We start from the raw sequence: 23,757 nt of genomic DNA, 5'->3' as shown, positions 1-23,757 counted from the left end.
TTCAGAAACCTCACGTTTAGCTGTGTTTCATTTAAAAGTAACTTGGGCGGGGGGGGGGGGGGGGGGGGAATCTAAATCTCAACCAACAGATAAATATTTGTAGAAAAAGTATCTGGAGGAGATGCCAACTATAAATACAAGTCATGAAACAAGCAGCCGGGCCACAGACGATTAATGCCCGGGACTAGTACAGCTGTAGTCACCCATTTGGAGAAACTTAAACTGCTCCCTCCACTGCGAGGCTGCTCCATTGCAGTCAGTTCCTGTTTTTAAGCAGCAGACTTCCTTGCCCGCACACAGCAGCTCCCGGTTGAGCCTTTTTTTTTATTCCCCTCCCTGCAGCTTTACAGCCAAGTAGTTCCTGAAAGTCAGAGGGAAGAGTGTGCTCACCTGATTTCAGAAGTCCTCTGGTGTGCCTTGAAGTAACTAACCCCCGTGTCCCCGTACCACCTGCCAGAGACTGCAAGTGGGGGAGAGGGGGAGGGGAAAAAAAAAAGAAAAAGGGAGATATGAGAGAGCCTGGTACAGCTCAGTGCCAAGGCCCCACCCCTGCATGAATCATCCATTCAGTGGCAAATTTCTTAAACAAACAGTCCCAGCTAGCAGTGTGTGGGCCCCACCCCGCTCTGCACAAATCCACTTCTCGCAGAAGCGATTTGTCCGTCTGGACTCCCTCCCTCAAGATAAGTCACAATTCACCATGGGGACGGCAACAAGGTAAAACCACTCCTCCTTACTCCGCTCTGATACATTAAACGCAATCGTCTGTAGAGACCATTTAATCAGCACACAGTAATCAGCCTCTCAGCCAATGGCCCCTTTTACATTACAGCGCTGTTGCTTGTAGCTGCAGCCCCAGCCAGCAGCAGCGCTATAAATACAGGCGACACCATTGCTTCCAGAGGTGCCCAGAGCTACCTCACAACTTGGTTTCCTCCAAAACCCAATGACACTTAAATCTGAAAGTTGTCATCAGTGGTAGCATGAAAGTACATGCCAATGAAGTGATTTTCTCCCACCCCAATTGCTGGCGAGTATTTCCATTCCTCAGCTATCAAAAGGAGGCTCAGAAAATTAAGCCAGAAATCACCACCTTTAAACATGCAGAAGCTGGCGAAAGTACAATAGTTTGACTGGTGCCTGTGATCTGTGGAATCTGCACCCACTGTATAATTGGGATCTATTCCACAACACCAAAAACCTCAAAATATTCACTCACTTCTTGAACTGAACACTCAGGATGTTTCATGAAAGCAGAAAACAGTAAATATCACAAGAGCCATTTCTATATTGTACCAATATTGCTAGCTCCGCATTTGCTCAGACATCAGCAATGCCTCAAAAAATGAGTTCTTAGGTGACTACAGTCCAATGAGAATTAGTGTCACAGGCAGGGCAGATTGTGGTTGAAGGAAAGGGTTGGTGGGGAGTTGCCATGCTCCACCTCAGTCAACAATCTCCCCACTGGAGTGGAACTAAACTACAGAACCAGTGGGAACCTGTTCAACCTTCATCTTCATCTTCAGGCCAGGTCCAAGACCACCCCAACCTCAGTCGTCGAGCTACAATAGTGGACGCTGCTTGCGTCTGCGCAGAGGCTGAATTTCAGGACATAGCCGACGTACAAAAGCATAGGCCTTACACTAAACATCAGTAAGACAGGTCCTCCATCAGCCTGTCCTCACTGCACAGCACTGGCCCCCAGTCAAGATCCACAACGCGACTCTCCCCTTATCTCAGGAGCTTCCCATTGACAAGGAGATCCAACACCGCCTCCAGTGCAGCCTTCGGCCACCTGAGGGAGAGAGAGTGTTTGAAGACCAGGCCTCAAAACTGTCACCAAGCTCATGCTCTACAGAGCTGTAGTAATACCCGCCCTCCTATATGGCTCAGAAACATGGACCATATACAGTAAACACCTCAAGTCACTGGAGAAATACCAACGATGTCTCCGCAAGATCCTGCAAATCCTTGGGAGGACAGACGCACCAGCATTGAAGCACTGACCACACTTGATCAGCTCTGCTGGGCAGGCCACAGTTTGCATGCCAGAAATGAGACACCCAAAGTAAGGGCTCTACTCAGATCTCCTTCACACAAATAAGCCAAAGGTGGGCAGAGGAAAATGTAACAAAGACACCCTCAAAGCCTCCCTGATAAAGTGCAACATCCTCACTGACACCTGGGAGACCCTGGCCAAAGACCACCCCTAGTGGAGGAAGTTCATCCGGGAGGGCACTGAGCAGAGTCTTGATAGAGAGCATGCAGAAATCAAGCACACGCTGTGGAAAGAGTGTATGACAAACTAGTCCCACCTACCCCTTCCTTCAATGGAGTATCTGTCCCACCCGTGACAGATGGTGGTTCACTAATTGGACTGTTCAGCCACCCAAGAACTCCAGTTAAGAGTGGAAGTAAGTCTTCCTCGATTCCAAGGGACTGCCTATGAAGGGTGGGAGTCTGGTTTGCCACATGCTCCTTCCGCTGCCTGCGCTTGTTTTCTGCATGCTGACAGCGACACCAAATACATAAACTCTCCAGATTCACAGGCCTATAACTAGGAAACTTCAGTTTTAAAAAAAGCTTTCCTAGGCACTAGTCTCCACAAATCTGGAAACTTTGTGGAGCAACAAGTCAACTTCATCCCAACATGGGACTCTGGACCTTAACCTCATCTGTATTCTGTTCACAACCAGGACATACTTGTCCTAACTTTTGCCTCGCCTACGCAACATGAATTTGCTCATTCACATGCACATTTTGGCTACCACTCTAGACCAGAGCCCATTACTTCAGCCCCCCTCAGCCCTTCTCTCCCATTAGTCATGCCTCCTGCTATCTCTCCTCTGGTACTTTGCCCACCCCAAAAATCCATTATTCCTCCCACCTTCCTACTCACTACTGACCTGGGCTCTGATAAGCTCAGCTTCTTTGTGCCTCAAATTGGCATTTTCCAAGGGCCAATCAAGGCACACCATCTTACGAGCAGCAACTCCAGCTGACCAATCCTCCCTTGCTGCACAGTACATTCCTGGGCACTAATCTTATCAACCTCCTCGTTGCTGACAATGGACCCTGGCAGCAAAACACCACCCCTCAAATATCCACCCACTTGTGAACAAGGCCCTTGCCATCCATGACCCTATTGTGGATATTTGCATCAATCTCATGGCCTTAATGGAAACTTGGCTCTGATAACATCTTGTCCCTTATGGAAGCTTCCCTGCCTGGCTATACTCACCACCTGTCCTGCCCAAACTGCTGCAGTGGCAAAACAGCCATCAACAAATCTCAGTGTGCCCACCCCCACGGCACTGAGAACTTCACCTTATTCCATTTCTTGCCTACTTTAAAATCTTCATTCTCTACTGGCCACCCAAACCCTACTCCAAGTTCTCAGAGATCCTCATTCCTTTCCTCAACATAGAAACTTATGATTTCAACCTCACTCCTTGTCCTCCCTAGAGTTCACTGCCCTCCAAATTCAAAGCCACCACCCCAACCCCCTAGATCTCACCATCTCGTGGCTTCTATTCCCAGCATCTCAATCTCAGTTTATTTCCTTGTATTTCTCCACTCACCCCTTTCCCAAACCCACTTCCTTCTGCATTCACTCCTGAAAAAAGTCAAACTCCTTTAGACCTCAGTTTGGTTCAACACACCCTCAGCTGTGTCTTTTAATGCCCTTGTCCCCAATAAACCCTTACTCTCCCATATGGTTTGTTCCCCTGGGAACAGCCCTCACCCCCACAAGATAAAGGGGTGCAGATTTGAATGTAAATGGAGCACAACTAGTTTAGCCATCCATTGCCAGATATGGCTAGACCACATCAAGCAAGATCAGATCAGACTCCTCCAAACTTGGAATGCAAATGTAGCCCTCATGTGCCACTACCAACCACCTCCATAAACCCTCCATTCTGCTCTTACCCTGCCCCCACCACCCCAATGAGACACATCTGCTCAGCTGTCTATGCCACATCCTTCCCCACCAATTTAAGCTCAGAGCTCATCTTATCCAGGAGACTGCCCTCTCCCAATTCCATTCTTAATCTCCTCAATAGTTGTAGCTAGAGAGTCTCCTACACTGGTTTCTCTTCCTGCCCCCCACATGTTTACATCGGGTCCCACAAGGATTATCCTCAACACCACTTGCTGCAACTTCCTCCAGCCCTACAATGAGCACGCAGGATTAGAGAAACCAGGACCCATCACCCAGTGTGCACACACACACCTACTTGTACAATACATCATTGATATTGATCTGAACAAGCTTAGTTAAAATCAAAGATACAACATTTTACTCATTGATAAGGGCTCACTGTGAATGTTGCCAATTTAAACTTTCACACAACTAATTTTACCACTGCAGTTTAAAAACAGAGGGATTCAACAGGCAGAATGAGCATATAAAAATCTCACTGACTATCAGAAGTATTTCAAACTCTCCCAAGATATTCTTCTGTCTGCTATTTTACAAAAATTTTAAACGTCTCAGCAAAAAGTTGTCAAACTTAATGCCAATTTCCAGGATTTAAACTAGTCATCTGACCAGCAGTGAATAAATAGGTGTAAATGTCTTTGTGGTCCAGTGTGTTGGAGCTCTGGTGTACTGCAGAAGTTAGACACTGCTTCTCACTATGATCTTTTCTTAATCTCAGATCAGAGGGAGGTGCCAGCCTCTAAACCACAAAAGCATCTGCAAGAGACTCTGCCCACACTTTCTCCTCCACTCCCACTGCTCAAATTAGAGCAGCTTTGGCAGAGGTCTGGGGAGCAGGTTAGGCTCAAGTGAACATTTAAAACACATCTGGTTTCAGAAAAATTCACTCCATGTGTTGGAGTCAGCAGGAAATCAACTCATGACATTGGCCCCATGCAACATTCACCATTCATATACCCACCCACACTGGTGGCCAGCAGTCAGTTCTGGGATAGTCACTTATCTATACTGCAGGCAGTCAATCCAAAGGTATCCACTTATTGGTGATGCAGGCCCAAATTCATCCATTCCCGTCTAATTGCATTCCTGCAGCTTCACCAGCAAGAAGTGAACTGGACTTTAAAACCAACTTCCTTTAAAAAGCATATGACTAAAGCACAGGAACTTTTACAGCTGAAATTTCAAAAGCATAGCCACACCTCAGTCAACTGGATTAATCAGTGTGAACAGTAGGCTTGGCCATTGCAAAAGGTTCTTAAATCAATTTAACACTGCACTAGAGTTGAACTTGATTGATCAAACAGTTGACATTTTCTTTCAACGAAGCAAAGGACACAATCCTCTTGGAACTGTATTGGAGTTAACAAAGATTTGGAATTACAACTGTAGAATCCACAATGGGCAGTGCCTGAAACATACCAAAATGCAACAGTATAGGACAGTATTCTCAGAATGAGAACCGTTGAATTACAGAAGCTTTTAAACAGGCCAGATGGAGAATCTCACTTCTACCATACTAGATGGGAGTGCAGGTGCAAAGTGTTGACTGGTTACAGGACTATTCCCACAAAATGAAACTTTTCCTTTAATGACCAACATGGAGAAGTGTACACTTTGTCACTCATGGATTGTGGGCACTGAACATAACAAGAATTAGGAACAGGAGTAGGCCATCTAGCCCCTCGAGCCTGCTCCGCCATTCAACAAGATAATGGTTGATCTGGCCGTGGACTCAGCTCCACTTACCTGCCCGATCCCTGTAACCCTTAATTCCCTTATTGGTTAAAAATCTGTGACTTGAATACATTCAATGAGCTAGCCTCAACTGCTTCCTTGGCAGAGAATTCCACAGATTCACAACCCTGAGAAGAAATGCCTTCTCAACTCTTAAATTGGCTCCCCCGTATTTTGAGGTTGTGCCCCCTAGTTCTAGTCTCCCCGACCAGTGGAAACAACCTCTGCCTCTATCTTGTCTATCCCTTTCATTATTTTAAATGTTTCTATAAGATCACCCCTCATCCTTCTGAACTCCAACAAGTAAAAACCCAGTCTACTTAATCTATCATAAGATAACCCCCTCATCTCCAGAATCAGCCTCATGAATAGTCTCTGTACCCCCTCCAAAGCTAGTATATCCTTCTTTAAATAAAAGGTGACCAAAACTGCACGCAGTACTCCAGGTGCGGCCTCACCAATACTTGTACAGTTGCAGAAGGACCTCCCTGCTTTTGTACTCCATCCCTCTCGCAATGAAGGCCAACATTCCATTTGCCTTCCCGATTACCTGCTGCACCGGCAAACTAACTTTTTGGGATTCATGCACAAGGACCCCCAGGTCCCTCTGCACCACAGCATGTTGTAATTTCTCCCCATTCAAATAATATTCCCTTTTACTGTTTCTCTCTCTCCCCCTTTCCCTTCCCCCCAAGGTGGATGACCTCACACTTTCCGACATTGTATTCCATCTGCCAAACCTTAGCCCATTCGCTTAACCTATCTAAATCTCTTTGTAGCCTGTGTCCTCTACACAACCCACTAATCTTAGTGTCATCTGCAAATTTTGTTACACTACACTGTCCCCTTCCAGGTCATCTATGTATATTGTAAACAGTTGTGGTCCCAGCACCGATCCCTGTGGCACACCACTAACCACCGATTTCCAACCCGAAAAGGACCCATTTATCCCGACTCTGCTTTCTGTTCGCCAGCCAATTTTCAATCCATGCCAATACATTTCCTCTGACTCCATGTACCCTTATCTTCTGCAGTAACCTTGTGTGGCACCTTATCGAATGCCTTTTGAAAATCTAAATACACCACATCCATCGGTACACCTCTATCCACCATGCTCGTTATATCCTCAAAGAATTCCAGTCAATTAGTTAAACATGATTTCCCCTTCATGAATCCATGCTGCGTCTGCTTGATTGCACTATTCCTATCTAGATGTCCCGCTATTTCTTCCTTAATGATAGCTTCAAGCATTTTCCCCACTCCAGATGTTAAACTAACCGGCCTATAGTTACCTGCCTTTTGTCTGCCCCCTTTTTTTTTTTAAAAATAGAGGTGTTACATTAGCTGCTTTCCAATCTGCTGGTACCTCCCCAGAGTCCAGAGACTTTTGGTAGATTATAACAAATGCATCTGCTATAACTTCTGCCATCTCTTAATACCCTAGGATGCATTTCATCAGGACCAGGGGACTTGTCTACCTCGAGTCCCTTTAGCCTGTCCAGCACTACCCCCCCTAGGTGATAGTCTCAAGGTCCTCCCTTCCCACATTCCTGTGACCAGCAATTTTTGGCATGGTTTTTGTGTCTTCCATTGTGAAGACCGAAGCAAAATAATTGTTTAAGGTCTCAGCCATTTCCACATTTCCCATTATTAAATTCCCCCTTATCTTCTAAGGGACCAACATTTACTTTAGTCACTCTTTTCTGTTTTATCTGTAAAAGCTTTTACTATCCATTTTTATGTTTTGTGCAAGTTCACCTTTGTAATCCAGCTTTCCTTTCTTTATTGCTTTCTTAGTCATTCTTTGCTGTCGTTTAAAAATTTTCCCAATCACCTTGGCCACATTGGTTTTTAATTTGATACTGTCCTTTATTTCCTTGGTTATCCCTTCTCTTACCATCCTTTTTCACTGGAATATATTTTTGTTGAGCACTATGAAAGAGCTCCTTAAAAGTCCTCCATTGTTCAATTGTGCCACCATTTAGTCTGTTTCCAGTCTACTTTAGCCAACTCTGCCTTCATCCCACTGTAGTCCCCTTTGTTTAAGCATAGTACGCTCATTTGAGACACTACTTCCTCATCCTCAATCTGTATTACAAATTCTGCCAGCAAGGCCAGCATTTATTGCCCATCACAAGTGGCGAGTTGCCTTCTTGAGCTGCTGCAGTCTATGTGGTGAAGATACTCCCAGTGCTGTTCGGGATCTCAGGATTTTGACCCAGCGACAATATATTTCCAAGTCAAGATGGAGTGTGACTTGAAGGGGGGGGGGGGGGGAAACGTGGAGGAGATAGTGTTACCAGGAGCCCACTGCCCTTGCAGGTGGTAGATGTCACTGGTTTGAGAGGTGCTCTCAAGCAGCCTTGGCAAGTTGCTGCAGTGCATCTTGTAGATGGTATGCACTGCAGCCATGGTGTGCCAGTGGTGGATGGGGTGTTGTTGGAACTGCAGTCATCCAGGCAAGTATTCCATCACACCCAACTTGTGCTTTGTAGATCACAAAGGCTTTGAGTCAGGAGCAACATTCCTGCTCAGCATTTCATGTTAAGTTTTGCAGAAACTGAATGGGCACAGCCCCTTAAAAAAGGGACCAGGCACCCAAAACTTTAGGTGAATATTGGTCAGGGGGTGAATCACTTGCTACTCAAACAGCACTTGAAATCTTGTTATTCATGATCAACACATTAAGTGTTTTAAAAAAGTTATCTGCTGGGTTTCACAAGCTATGGTCCATGTTGCATCTCAATTTATGTTCCATCAAGCTCATTAGCTCAGCTATTTCTCCGATTTCTAAAATCAATTAGATAACCAACCACCTTCCCCTTGAAAAGGGGCAAAACTAGTTTACAGAGAACCACTCCACTGCCATATAATGCATCATGTAGCAGTATAACTGGACAGACAAAAAAACCCTGGCAGCATGTGTCATTTTAAAGTTAAACACTTATCTCCAATTATGATCGGGGGGGCGAGGGGGGTTAAGGGAGGTAGTGAATGGCTGCACATTTGCTTTCAGGTGGGAACTGGGCTAGTTTGGCAAAAGCAGGCAATATTTGGCAAGCAGGCTACAAAATCAGTTGTGGCACCCTCACCACATGAATACTTGTGGCAAGATCACAAAACTAGCGCTCTGGTTCGACACTATACCCAATAGCTCAAAAATCCAACAGGGCGCTTATGAATCCAGAAAATGAACAAATGTTCAGTTTCAGTCCATCCAGTCACCAGGACAGTTAAGAACCAACTTTGACCTGGATAATGCCTAGAACATAGAATTTATTCCCACATCTTAGTGAATTGGCCTCAACAATAACCAGACATCCAACCACAGTAGCCCCTAGCAGATATTGTTTAGTTGAATGGGTTCCTGATAGCCATGAAGCTACAGCAGTAATACCTATTGTCTGGTCCCAAAGTGTGGGTTTGGTGCGACTGATGAACTTTGCAATAAACCTGTTCCATTAGGGACCAATATCTGTATGTACATTATGGAGTTGAGAGAATATTCCAAGTTCCAGAATAACTTCTGGGTTGAGGGATGGGATTCTTTCCACTTAGAGGCAAAAAAAAGTTGCCCAAGCAGCAGATGGGTGACCTGGTGTAACCAAACCTCAGTTCCAGGTACTCAAGATGCAGTGTTAAAATTATGCAAAACTAAATCTGCTTATTAAGCAGAGGATCCTGTTCCATGGTGTACATATTTTGATCTGCATGAAAGTCAGATTTTAAACAGATCCAAGATTTCATAAAGGGAAATTATATTTCCTTAATAAAAAGCTTAAATACCAAAGGCAAAACCCTAGTCTGTGCTGAATTATTTAATCTCATTCATGTGGTGGTGGGGAGGGGTTACAAATCAGATGGGCCCCTTGGCCAAGGAGGAAGTCAGCCAGTATTTGCATTTCAGATGGCTATCTTGTGACTCCTGATGAAAAGCATGCACATGGGTATATCAGGCAAGGGCAGACACTGCCTCAGTTGTGATGCTATGCATGCTCAACAGTTGATCATTTACTGCCCAAGTTTCTACACCCAAAAAAAAAGCACTGCTTGAAGTAATGCATGGACCACTAGGGGCACCATACTTGCACATGTCCTCAAGGACAAATGGGAGAAAAAAAGTTCTTTGGAATCTTGATGGGTGTTTCACATATCTACCATTGCAAAAGGCCAAAAATTATCAATAAATTGCAACTTGCTTTGGCAACAAGAGCCTCTGCTTGTCAAACCATATCTTGACTTAATATCAACACATCTGTAAACCATATTTCTAAGTGGGTGCCTGAGGACACATCACAGAAACAGAACCCTTGTCTATACAGGAGCTGGAGACTTGAAGAAAATCCCTGATCAGCCTATCTTTAATCAGGGCTAGACAATTAACAGAGTCCAACAAGCAGACGAAGACAATTATTGTGGCATATGCATGAATATCTCAACCATGCAACCTTCAACTACAGAATCAGAATTCAGAACAAGCCTCCCAGGTAAAAGGTGGATAGTGAAGATAAACATTCTGTTGCAGTTTGTAACTCAAATACTAAGTGCACAACCACAGGGCAAACCACTGAAGAATTCAACCTCACTATGCAGAATGGTAAGTGACCAATCCACCATACCCCCAATTATTTTGTTCAACACTGATGGGACCTGTAGCACTTCTGCTCCAACTTCTTCTATAACCAAAATGTTATTTTCCAATTGGAGGCATTCCTAGCCAAATAGAAAGTTTCAGCCAAAAATGAACTTTGAAGAACAGGCAGTTCTACAAATATACCAACATGTATTCAAGATTCAACTAATGCAATAAAGATCATGTCAAACATTGGAGATACAGGTTTTAAGCAAGTACAGGGAGGAAAGAACAAAAAGGAAAGGTCTGAGATAGGATGGAAGGCAAGAGTGTGATACAATGAGAACAAGTTCAGCCAGGCAGGAGGGTTCAGCATTTTCTGTTTTATTTCAGATTTCCAGCATCTGCAGTATTTTGCTTTTGTATTAGTCAGGTTTTTGTGCAGGAAGGAAGATAACTTATATAGTGCCTTTTAATGTAGTAAAATGTCCCAAGGTGCTTCACAAGACAAGGAAAATATAAGTTAGGGCAGGTGACCAAAAGCTTGCTCAGGGAGGTATAAAAGGAGCATTGAGGAGTTGGAAATCGAACTCTTTCCCCTTAAAAAGCAGTCAATCTTGGTCAACTGAATTTCAAAACCAAGATTGACAGTCTGGTTAGGCAAGACTATGAAGGGTTACAGAAACAAGAAAAAGTAGATGGAGTTTAAGATTCAAATCAGCCATGATCTCATTGAACGGTGAAACAAGCTAGAGGGGCTGAATGGCCTCCTGTTGAGGTCATGTAGGTAGACCATGTATACTAACTATAGTCAAGGTGTGCCACCAGAGGGCACTGCAGTGGGAGAACTGAAGGTCACCTGCATAGGTGTGCAGGGCCCAGTATAAAAGGCTGTCCACCATGCTTATGCCTCACTCTGGAGTTACAATAAATGGGACTAAGGTCACAACAACTCCAGTACAATAGGAGGTCTCATGGAGTCAAGAGTATTAGACATAACTTATTTGAAAGACAGCACAGCACTCCAATATTGCACTGATGAGTCAGCCTAGATTATGTGCTGAAGGCCTGGGGTGGGGCTTGAACCCAACCTTCTGACTCAGGTGTGTGCAAATAGGTCAAGGTGAAATATCAATCAAGGAATCTAAGTGGCGGATTGACATCAATGGATAGTTTTGATTCACAAGGCTCTATAGGCAAGCACTTAGTCAGATTGTTGGAAGGTTCATCAGCCTGTTGCTCTAGACAAGGTCTGAAGCAAATAGGTGCACCATATTAGCTAGTAGTTAAATGCAACACCCAACTGCTCTCCCCTCCCCACCCAATTTGTACAGGTGTCTCAGACTGAATCCCTGACCTAGGAGTTCAAGGTCCATGCCATTGGTTTATTTCTTTTTTTTTTTAAATATAAATTAGATTGATTGTAGAGACACTGGATTGAACTAGTACATGTCACAACCTCTGCTACATGCTAAAAATATTCCTTTACCTGGCCCAGCCTCAATGTTGGCTCATGGGCATGTGACCATTCCTGCAGCCGATTCATTGAATGAAATTGTACCAGTTGAACAGGAATGACATGAATCAGGGACCAGTTGAAATTCTTTCGTATCCCAGGCCGGGGGCAGACTGGGTGTGTGAGTGAAACTTAATGTCAAGCCAAGAATTTCAAGTATGTTCAACAAAAGTAACAGTTAGTGAGGACCAGGGAAGGGCCGAGGTGGAAACCAAGCCTCTTGCTCAGCTACTGGTTTAAGTATATGCTGCAGATGGCTTTTATTAATTTATAAACAAGTTTGAGACTCATTCAGGAATGTATCTAACTAGGGGTCAACTCGGGAAGGATATTCACCAGCACGCTCTAGCAAATTATAATGAATTAGTCAACTCAAGGTTCTGGGCATTTCCCATGACAACAGCTTTGTGAGCAAGTTTAAAAGGCTCCCATTACATCACTGTCATTAATAATTTTAATCAATTATTTTTTGGGAGGCAAGGAATTATACACAATTGCCTCATCACATTTAAAGGTCACTCTTGGCTTCACCTTCATTTGTCTGATTAAACCAAACATCCTCATCGTCCCAAATTTGCCAAGAGTCTAGTCTGTATTTTATATAAATTAGTGTGATTCCACACAAGCACTGACCAAATGTTAGCACAAACCTCAATACAACTGCACAATGTGGTCAGTCAGTATATTTCCTGCCTTCTCCAGTCCTGCATTAAAATAGCACCTTTAACAAGAAAAATGTCCAAGGCCCTTCACAAAATGTAAACAAAAAAATTGAAACGAGGCCAAAAGGAGGAGCCATTAGGATGGGTCATGGAGCTTGGTTTATACAAGTGGATTTTTAGAAAGACAGATGAAGAGGCAATTCCAGCGTGCAGGGCTGCCAATGGTGGATTAAAGTGGGGGATGGCACAGGAGGCCAGAGTTGAAGGAATACAGAGTCCTCAAAAGGTTGTAGGGCTGAAGCAGAGATAGGAAGGGGAGTAGCTATGAAGTGATTGGAACAAAATAATTTTAAATTGGAGTCTTTAGCAGAAGGGCAGTGAACCTAGGTCAGTGAATTCAGGCAGGATGTGCACTTCAGATGATGGAGTTTATGGAGGGAGCTGTGTGTAATGGGCGTATATGGAGTCCGAAAAGCAGTTCAGGGTCAAAGATGATGTCACGGTTACAAAGTCTAGTTCAATGTAAGTAGTAGCCAGGGAGGTAGATGGAATCGGTGGGTGGTGAGGATACATGGCAGTCAGATGGACTTGTCTGCAACCAAAATGTTTAGTGTAGAGGTCATGCAAGATGGCAGTGAATACAAATAGGAGAATATACACAGAGCATAGGTGAAGGGAAGACAGGACAGTGCAATCAGAGAGAAAGACAAGGAACCAAACTAGATATTGAAATCACTGATGCAGGAATTCATCAGTGCAGAGGCTGAAGGAGGAATATCAGAAACTGCAGGTTGGGGCAGTAGAAAACAAGCCTATTAAAAAAAAAGGATTTGCACTCAAAGGTGCCAGGGAAAAGACCAAGCTATGATGTGGTGATTAAGGCCACTCCACTACTAGGGTGGTTTGAGCTAGGCAGGTGGTGTAAAGTATAACCAGCCATGAGCCAACATTTGGTCAAAGCTAGGATGTCAACACATATGTAGACTATAGATATAGTCCATATAGTTGCATAAGATGGAGACTTGTTACCTGATGTACTAATAAGGTTTACACTGTATATACTATGCTGGCACCACTAGAGGGTGCAACTAGTGGAGACTGAGGTTTCCTGCCCCTGTGGTAGAGGCTGTCCACCAAAGGGCACTGCAGTGAGACCCGAGGGTCACCTGCATAGGTGTGTAGGGGCCAGTATAAAAGGCTGCCTACCAGGTTTGTGCCTCACTCGATTTAAGGACCAAGGTCACTACAGTTTGAGTACAACACATTGTTCTGTCTGTAATGCACTTATGACTTATAAACACCATCACCCAGGCCAAGGTCATGCATGAACAGCCCCATTTGGTGAAAATGCAGCTTGGAGATAGTTTTGATCTGACTCCATGCTCAAAAGTAAACAAAGGCAAGTACATTAAACAGGAAATTCTCAAGATCATTTTTTTTTAAAAAAAGGGACATCACTGCCTAGTGATATGACTTGTGGAATTTGGAATTTTGCCAAGTTTTAAGTGTGTGCTGGGATAGGACATGAAACAAACAATCCACCTCAAACACCAGGTTATTCAGCTTTCCTGTACAGACCGAGATATGGGGGTGGGTGGGGGGGGGGGGGGGGTTCAGTCCTTTCCCCAACAGGAGCATCAGATGAACACTATCCATCTGAAGCTGTGCTGACTGCAGCCTCAGTCACAAGCTAACTATACATCCAGAGTTCAAAGAAAGATTTACTGATAGCATTTAGATTTGACAGAGTAATGGATTTCCCCATGCAACAGGATAAAATCAAACCGTTTGTTACCCAGTCATTTCCAGCCACCAACTAAAAGAGCACCATCATTACAAAAATTACAATGCAGTTTAGAACATGCAAGACCTTCAAGGAGGCCCAGAGTTATATTGGAGGGATGTCCCAAGGACAGTGTCAATATGTGGAGCACCCCCACAAAAAAGGTTGAAAACTATTACTGTTGAAACGAATTCAATGTAAACCACATGCTTGAATGAAGTCATCTTGACCAAGCCAACAAACAGCTCTTTTGGTTTATTGGTCTTAGAAGCAGCTTAAAAAACCACAAGTTCATATTATGTATTTAACCCCTTGTTACCTGCATCACATCTGTCCCCCAGAGGGCCGACCTGTTGGAGTCCCAAGGGATCCCAGCATCCCTTGGAGTACAGTATATAAGCAGGCCAACCGCTGAATACTCGGTCTGATCATTTATGAGTATAACAAATTTCCTCTAAAAATGCTTTGTCCTGAGGGGAAAATGTTGATCATAACAGGTCAAACTTGCCTCATCAGAAGCAGCAAGGATTACTCCAGCCTGTGGATGGACCTATTCTGCTACATCATTGGGTCACATGACAACATTGACAGTCAAATACACTCAAAGTAATCTATTGTATGCAGTGCTTCAGGATGTTTCAACTCACAATAAAAGCAGGCTAAGTATTTTCTTTCACAGTTCCTTTGTGATAAGGCCAGACAAGCAAAGGACAGAGAAGGTACCTTCAGATGCTAGAGCTCCAAGAATTGAAACACTAAACAGACAAGACCAGAACATGTTGAGGGGGGTTGCATAAATTTGGGTTGTATGCCTGAGAGGTGATCAAAGTGTTTTTTAAAAAATAATCTGATATAGTAGATACAGAGTGTCTATTTCCTCTAATGCAAGAATTCAGAACATGGAAGCACAATTTTAAAATTAGAGCTAGGTGATTGTGAAATCAGAAAATCTCTTCCCCTCAAAAAAAAAAAGGCCCAGAATGCTGTCAATTTAAGCTTTCAAGACTGAGCAACAGACTAGTTAGGCAATGATAGAGGGATATGGATTTAAGATGGGTAAATGGTGTAGTTACAAATCAGCAATGGATTTAAACTGAATGCTGGAATAGGCTTGAGGGGCTGAATGGGCTACAATGGAAAACAATTTTTAAAAATCACTGCTTATGAATTAAAGTGGATCAAATCCACAAAAGATAATTCTGAGCACATTACACATTGTTCCAATCCTTAACCTCACAGCACAAGGCTTCCTGCATATCTGGGGATAATAGGAAAATTCACAGGAACATTGAGATTCCCAAACCTTTTCAAGTTATGGGAATTGCACAACTCCTCCCTCCACCACCATGTTAAACTACTGCTCAACACAGGAGTAAAGTCAGTACAAGAAAAAACCTCAAGTCTTTCCGGTCTCCTGATCAGCAGCCTGCGGAGGCAGTTTCACTTTAAATTAGTAAGTCACTTAAAGCTGGATAGGGTCTGGAATGCGATAAAAGACAGTGTGTGTTCCTGCTCCAAACGCCAGCCAGCATGCCAGGCGGGTGAAAGGAGACAGCCTTCCTCTAAATCTCACAATGTTCTAATTATGTAAACTGAAAGAACCTCCAGCAGATGGCATTTCTATATTAAAGGCCACATGCCCCAGGCAAAATCAGGCCACAGCAACTACATTCCCATCAATTCTAGACACTCAATCCTGGATTTACTTGTGTCGCGCACACTCCCCACTCAAATATATTCAGTCACAGCCATCTCCAAAAGAATTGAAAAAAAAAGCTTTCCTTCCACCATCAAGACAGACACAAACCCATTATCCCTCCAACCAGCCTCCTCTCCTCCACAGCCAAGAGCATGCAGTCACCACCCCCAACACAGCCAGTCATTTAAAAAAAAGTCACTGTAGCCTTTGGGGGTGGTGGTGGAGGGGGGGGGGGGGGGGCTTTTTCTTGTGCCACACTAGCTACTGCCCAGGCTCTACCAATGCCACTCATTAACTGAGCAAGGAGAGGTTGAGACAGCAGTTTCTCCAATTTTCCATAGGGCGTGGGTAATTACAGATCTTTAAATACTACCTCTAGCAAGAGTACAATATAATGGGAGCAGGAGTTGGCATATGCCCCTCAAGTGTGCTCTGCCATTTAATATGACTGATCCAATCATGGACTCAGCTCCACTTCCCTGCCCGCTCCCCATAACCCCTTATTGGTTAAGAAACTGTATCTCAGTCTTAAATTTATTCAATGACCCAGATTCCACCACTCAGGCAGCAAATGCCACAGATTTACAACCCTCATCTCAGTTTTAAGTGGGTGGCCCCTTATTCTAAGATTATGCCCCCTAGTTCTAGCCTCCCCCATCAGTGGAAACATCCTCTTTGCATCCACTTTGTCAAGCCCCTGCAATATCTCATTCTTCTGAATTCCAATGAGTAGAGGCCCAACCTACTCAACCTTTCAAGTCAACCCCCTCATCCCCAGAATCAACATAGTGAACCTTCTCTGAACTGCCTCCAAAACAAGTATATATCTAAGTTTTGGTTTCCATTTTTATGTAGTATTCTAGGTGCAGCCTCACCAATAATGTGTATAACTGTAGCAAGACTTCCCTGCTATTATACTCCATCCCCTTTGCAATAAAGGCCAAGGTGGCAAAGATTCCACTGGCGTTCCTGATCACTTGCTGTACCTGCATACCAACAGTGTTTCATGCACCAGGACCCCTAGGACTGTAGCACTTTGCAATCTTTCTCCATTTAAAATAACTTGCCTTGATTTTTTTTCTGCCAAAGTGTATAACCTTATTTTAACATTTATACACCATCTGCCAAATTTTTGCCCATGCACTCAGCCTGTCTATATCCCTTGCAGGGTGTCTCCTCCTCATTGCTTTTCCTCCCATTTTTGTATCAGCAAACTTGGCTACGCCTTCTTCCAAGTTGTTTATAGATTGTAAATAGTTGGGGACCCAGCACTGATCCCTGCAGCACCCCAGTAGTTACTGATTGCTAAACTGAGAATGAACCAGTTATCCCAACTCCTGTTAGCTAATCCTCTATCCCTGCTAATATTACCCCCAATCCCATGAACTTATCTTGTGCAGTAACCTTTTGTGACACCTTGTCAAATGCCTTCTGGAAGTCCAACTACACCACATCCACTGGTTCTCCTTTATCCACCCTGTTCTTACATCCTCAAAAGAATTCCAGAAAATATCAAACATAACTTCCCCTTCATAAATCCATGCCGACTGCCTGAATTATGCTTTTCCAAATGTCCTGCTACTGCTTCTTTAATAATGGACTCCAAACATTTTTCTCCAACCACAGATGTTGGGCCTTTGCATGCTAGCCTTCCATTGGAAACACCCAAGCCCAGATACCATTAAAGGTGCAGAGTTTGATTTATTTTCTTGAGCTATTTAAAATTTAAATTTACAGAAATCCACAAGGGTGGCAAACTCCAAAGCCACCTATACCTACTTTAAAAAAAAACCAAAAACACTGCAAGGAACTGCTTTCAGTGACTGTTTCTGGTCCTTAATCCTGCTGTTTCCATTGATTATTGCAATTGACATTAAAATCTGAATATGCTTCTTTAAATCTTTCAAACAATACTGAAGTTATCCCTCCCATGCATTCCTCTAAAGTGCAGATTCTACATTCCTTGCAGCCCACACCTCTGCCTTCACATTAGGCCCAGCTCCAAGAGTTCTTAATTTATTGCATCATTTCCACATGGTGTACCTCATACTGTTGCTACATGTGCAGTGATTCCCCTCAATTGTCATGTGCACACCAATCCCTCATGTTCTTGAAATGTTCACATGCAGTGCTGATCAATGACAAATCACTGGCATGTTTTGTCAGATCAAGTAGATAAAGTGAAATTGACACCACTCCAAAAAAGGTCCAAATGTTCCATGTCTACAAGGTAGCTAGCAAATAGTCACTGATAAAGCAGGCAATACTGAAAGTTAGATAAATTATAGCCTTAAAAATAAGTCAATGAGGAAAAAAGTCAATACACTATTTATACAGCACAGTCAACAGGGTAACGATGTAATACTGACAAGGGCCAAGAGCTGCTCAAAGTAGTACTTGCTGGAATGCTGTAGTGCCCACTGAGGAAGTATGTAAAGCACATTGATTCAAGATCACAGGACCTGTAGAAGCAAATTTTAGCTACATTGAGTTACTAACTACAAGCCTAGAGCAATCACCACGATGGTCTCATCGAATTAGGAGGATAAAGAGTGAATTAACAAAAGCTGCTGCTCAGTCACAAGAAATTGAATGATTACAGGCCAAAACTATGGATGGAATTAGGGAGACCAGCCTGACAAGAGCTGGATTGGTTTTTAAATATTAAAATTTTAAAGTTTAAAATCTCCAGGATCCTTCATATCTTGAGTACCCCTGCCCAATAAACACTGCCAAACTATATGGCATAATACTGGATTGTTTGGATTGATTAGGTGCCAATCAAAATTGCAAGAACAGACTTTTTTTTTTAAATATAGTTTATTTCATGACATCCCAAAGTGCTTTACAGTCAAAAGTACTTTGACGTGTAGTCACCATTGTAATGTAGGCAACGGAAATATTACAAGGACACCCTCAAAGCCTCCTTGAAAGTGCAACATCCCCACCGACACCTGGGAGTCGCTGGCCAAAGACCGCCCTAAGTGGAGGAAGTGCAGCCTGGAGGGCACCAAGCACCCAGAGTCTCATCGTCGAGCATGCAGAAATCAAGTGCAGACAGTGGAAAGAGCATGTGGCAATCCAGTCCCACCCACCCCTTCCCTCGACTGTTTGTCCCCACCTGTGACAGACTGGTTCTTGCATTGGACTGTTCAGCCATCTAAGAACTCATGCTAAGAGTAGAAGCAAATTCCAATTCTGAGGGACTGTATGATGAATGAATGTAGGAAACATGGCAGCCAATTTGCTGTGTGTGGAATCTTGCTTTGTGCAATGAGATAATGGACAGATAATCTGTGTTTAGTGATGCTAGTTGAGAGAGAGAGAGAGAGAGAGAGAGAGAGAGAGAGAGAGAGAAAAAGGAGAGAGAGAGAGAGAGAGAGAGAGAGAGAGAGAAATGTTGGCCAGGACCTACACTTCGAAATAGCGCAGAATGGTTTACATCCATCCTAGGAAAAACATCTCATCTAATGTCTCATCTGAAAGATTACATAATTAACCAGTTGCTAAATTTGAAGTAGTATCATACCTCAAACTAAATTAAATTGTTGACATTGAGACTTGATGTATTTTTAAAAAAAGTATAATCCTACCTGGCCCGGAGGGAATTTTTAATATTTACATTTTGGGGGGTGGGGAGGAGGCTGCTTGAGTCTACAGAAATTGAAGATTAATCACCAGGTGGAGGGGGCATGCAAAAGTTTAAATTCAGAAAAAAGTGTTGGTTGATTAATGTTGTGAAAATGTATGCCAAAAAGTGTATCCATTTCTGTATTTCTTGATAAAAAAATAAATGGACTGAAATATTAATAACTCAGGCAGCTGTGTTTCTGCAACAATTAGGCCATTGTCCACAAAATTAATAAGCTGTTCTGATGGACAACAGAACAGAACAAGCCTAGTTCTAAACAAGCAGAAGTAAACCTGGCAACAGACTGCTATCCAATAAGCCACTCCTACTAGGGTGTTGGTCCCATTCAGATTCGTGCCATAAAAGACTGATTTCTATAGCACCTTTTACAACCACCGGACGTCTCAAAGCACTTTACAGCCAATGAAGTACTTTTGAAGTGTAGTCATTGTAGTAATGTAGGAAACGCAGCAGCCAATTTGCACACAGTTCCCACAAACAGCAATGTGATAATCACCAGATCACCTGTGTTATGTTGATTGAGGGATACATATTGACCAGAACACAACTTTGAAATAGTGCCATGGGATCTTTTACATCCACCCAAGGACAAATGGGTGCTCAGTTTAACATCTTACCCAATAGACACCACCTCAGTGCAGCACTCCCTCAGCACTGTACTGGCATGTCAACCTAGATTTTTGTACTCAAGTCCTGGGGTTCTGAGAGTGGGACTTGAACCCACAACCTGCTGACTTCAAGTTCCCATTTTGTTAGAATACACTCTTGAAAGGGTGATGGAAACAAATTCAATTGTAATGGAATTGGATTATATACTCTGGGAAAAATTTACAGGGTTGAATGCAAAAATAATTAGATAGCTTTATCAAATCTGGCAGAACCAGGATGGGCTGAATGGTGGTCTTCTGCATAATACAAGTCATTTTTTTTGGCAATGAGAAAGAAAAGGAATTGGAAAGATTTCAGAGTGCAGAAACCATGAATCGAGAGCCAGCCTGGGTGCCATGCATGATCAGTGTTGAGACAGTGGATGTAGGGAAGTACTGAGATCAGCAGCCTATACCTTTCAAAACTCTACAGATTGGCTGATACTCAGCTGAAGGACTGAAATCAGATTCAGTCTCAATAAGGAGTGTAAGTTATGTTAGAAGTGGCTTTCAATTAATGCAAAACTGGAAGTAATTAGACAATTTGGCTCCCAAATCCATTTTATTCCAAGGAGTAAATTCCACAGTAGCAGGGTTCACGGTTATTCAGTCAAGTCAATATTTTTGAAGTGTAGTGACCATTCTGTAGGAACAGCAGCCAATTTGTGAACAAATCCCCAGACAGTAAATATGAGACAAATCGGAGGGGGAAATATTGGAGAACACCTGTCTTAGTTCTCAAAACATGGTCACATCTGACAAGGCTGCACTTTACTCCCCACCCGCTTGAAGACCAATGATTTAAAAAAAATACAAGAATCACCATCTGTGATAAACAGCTATTGTCCTTGTAGTCACCTGCTAGGCCACTTCAAGTGTCAACCATGTAGAGCAGACTAGTCAGTTAGGACAGATTGATGAAGTGTGACACCTTCTTCCCTGAAGTTAAACAATCCAGCAGGTTTCATGGAGATTTTCCTGGTTTATTACTGGATTTATCAATTTCAGATTGAAATGGTTGGACTTGAACTCAAATTTCAGGGGAACATGCAGACTCAGCCACTACTTAATGCACATTGCTGGTTGTGGATAATTGGGGTTGTGGGGGTGAGATTAAGAATCTGCTGACATCAGCATACATAGAAGCCGACCTTCATGCTCATGGGTAATGCTGGAGAGACACCCAGACAACTTCAGGGTATCCCAAAAGCTGTTGCCAAACAAGGGCTGTAGGATCATGGAAAAAGTGGAGTAATGGACTGTTGGAACACAAGCATTTAAGGACAAGGAGCAATAATGCACTAGTCAGAGTCATGAAGTATAATCACAAGTTATGTAATGTGGCGAGGGCAAAAAACATATGGAAGTAATTTGAAAAGGAAATTGTGGAAGAGCTGGGTATGGAGCAGACTGGTGATATGTTCAAATAGCAGCTGTTTATGGGTCTAATGAGAGGTCAAGAGTAGACTTTGTGGGGGAAGGGAAGCGAGTGGTAGGTGGATAATCACACCCCAAATCTTAACAGCAATGGCTAATTAAAAACAGTGTGATGTACATGTGGTTTGTTACTGTTGAAATTATGCTCCACATTCTTCCCTCCTGTCCTTCATACTTAACTGGAAAGTCTGATCATAATCTTGTGGTGTGTGCTGCAATGATGCCAAGGTCTCCATGAGTCAGGAGAAGAGTGCCATGCACTCAATACATATTGCAGTATCTGGTCATTTCCCCACATAATAGAAACAGGGGGGGGGGGGGGTCAATGTTAAGGACTATAAAAAGTCAGAGAATTTCAGGCTGCACTAGGACTGCAGCATTGGTGTAAAAAACCAAGTTATGGATCCTGACTATTCCTGCCTTTTCATGGGATGCGAGAAACATTGTTCCAGTCCTACTTGGAACCCCTCCCTCATTTCTTTCCAGTTCATTTATGGCCATTGGTGCTGCTTCATTTTCTCCTCCCAAAATGGAAAACTGGCAGCTTTGCCACACATTTCCACCCTCCATGAGGTTAAGCGGTCAACCAATATCTACTATAAACCCACCGACTCCCAGTGCTACCTAGATTACACTTCCTCCCACCCCACCACCTGCAAGGACTATTCCATTCTCCCAGTTACTCCGTTGCTTCTGTTCTGACAATGACCCCTTTCCACACTAGTGTTTCTGATATATCTTCACTTTTCTTCAACCGAGGATTCCCCTCCACCATGGTTGACATGACCCTCGACTGCGTCTGTCCCATTTCCCACACTTGATCCTTGCCCTTTTCTAGAACCACGATATGGTTCCCTGGTCCTCATCCGTGTCCATATTCAGCAGATCATCCTCCGCACAATGCCACTAAACATCACCTCCCTTTTTCAACATTCAGAAAGGACCATTCCCTCCACAACACCCTGGTCCACTACCACCATCTATCCCCTTCTTATGCAAGGACAGGAGATACAACACCTGCCCCTTTCACCTTCCTGCCCACCATCCAGGGCCTCAAGCACAGTCAGGTGAAACAGCAATTTGCTTGTACTTCCAATTCAGTACATTGTACTTGCTGCTCAAGACATGATCTCTTCTACATCGGAGACAAAATGCAGATTGGGTGAGCATCTCCGTTCAGTCCGCAAGATTGAACGAGCTTCAGGTTGCTTACCATTTTAATTCTCTGCCCCACAGAAACTTTGTTCTTTCTTCACCTTTCCCAGCCACTACTTGCGTAAAAAGGTCACTGACCTGAAACGCGCCAGACAGATCAAGCTAGGATTGCAAAAGATAGGACACAATGCTGAATACTAAAACAAGAGTACTGTACAATGAAAAAATGGATCAGCTCATTTATGCAGAATAGGAATCCTCCAGTCAAACAACCTGCTGGCTGGCCAACGTCTCAGTAAAGATGTCCCAAATCATGACAAAACCAAAAAACAACTTTTCCCCCTGACCTTTGCTCCTGGATAGGAAGTGCATTCAGTGGTCACTAACTGATTGGTGATGAGGAGGTAGATCGGTGCCCTGTCATGTAGACCAGCCTCACTCAGCTTTCAACCGTTACCAACACAACTTCCCCCTAGCCCTACCACCCTCCGATCTCTGCACTGCAATTTGGGCCTCAAGTATCCCAGATTTTAATTCCTCCACTATTGATAGTCATGCCAAAACCCCAAGCTCTGAAATTGCCCCCAAAACCCCCATGCTACCTTCAAGCGGAGTAATTACAGGCCTGTCAGCCTAACCTCAGTAGTGGAAAAATTGGAAAAGATCCTGAAAGAAAAGATAAATCTACATTTGGAAAGGATAGGATTAATTAGGGAGTCAGCACGGATTTGTTAAGGGTGAATAGTGTCTGACTAACCTGATTGACCCTCTTGGTTACCTCCTCAAATTCAATGAGGGTAGTGCATACGATGTAATATACATAGACTTTAGCAAAGCTTTTGATACGTTCCCACATGGCAGACTGGTCATGAAGGTTAAAGCCCATGGGATCCAGGGCAAAGTAGCAAGTTGGATCCAAAATTGGCTTGGAGGTAGGAAGCGAAGGGTAATGATTG

At 43.5% G+C, this 23,757-nt stretch overlaps 1 protein-coding gene across 3 annotated transcripts in view; it reads right to left on the bottom strand.

The window, feature by feature from the left end:
- Positions 1 to 23,757, bottom strand: part of elovl1b (ELOVL fatty acid elongase 1b) — a 77,375-nt gene that overhangs the window by 32,503 nt on the left and 21,115 nt on the right. Inside the window, exons 1-2 of one of the 3 annotated variants that reach the window (XM_070886678.1) lie at positions 738 to 756; positions 391 to 460 (exon numbers count right to left, since the gene is read on the bottom strand). The exons of 1 other annotated variant lie outside the window; for it this stretch is intronic. The gene's annotated coding sequence lies outside the window, so the exon portion shown is untranslated. Of the gene's footprint in view, positions 1 to 390; positions 820 to 23,757 lie in introns of those variants that run through there. One more of the 3 variants, XM_070886677.1, reaches the window with a different exon arrangement.

This window comes from Pristiophorus japonicus, chromosome 8 (genome assembly GCF_044704955.1).
Source record: "Pristiophorus japonicus isolate sPriJap1 chromosome 8, sPriJap1.hap1, whole genome shotgun sequence".
NCBI lineage: Eukaryota > Metazoa > Chordata > Chondrichthyes > Pristiophoridae > Pristiophorus > Pristiophorus japonicus.
The sequence above is the reverse complement of the archived record's forward strand: the minus strand, read 5'-3'. Positions and strand labels throughout refer to the sequence as shown.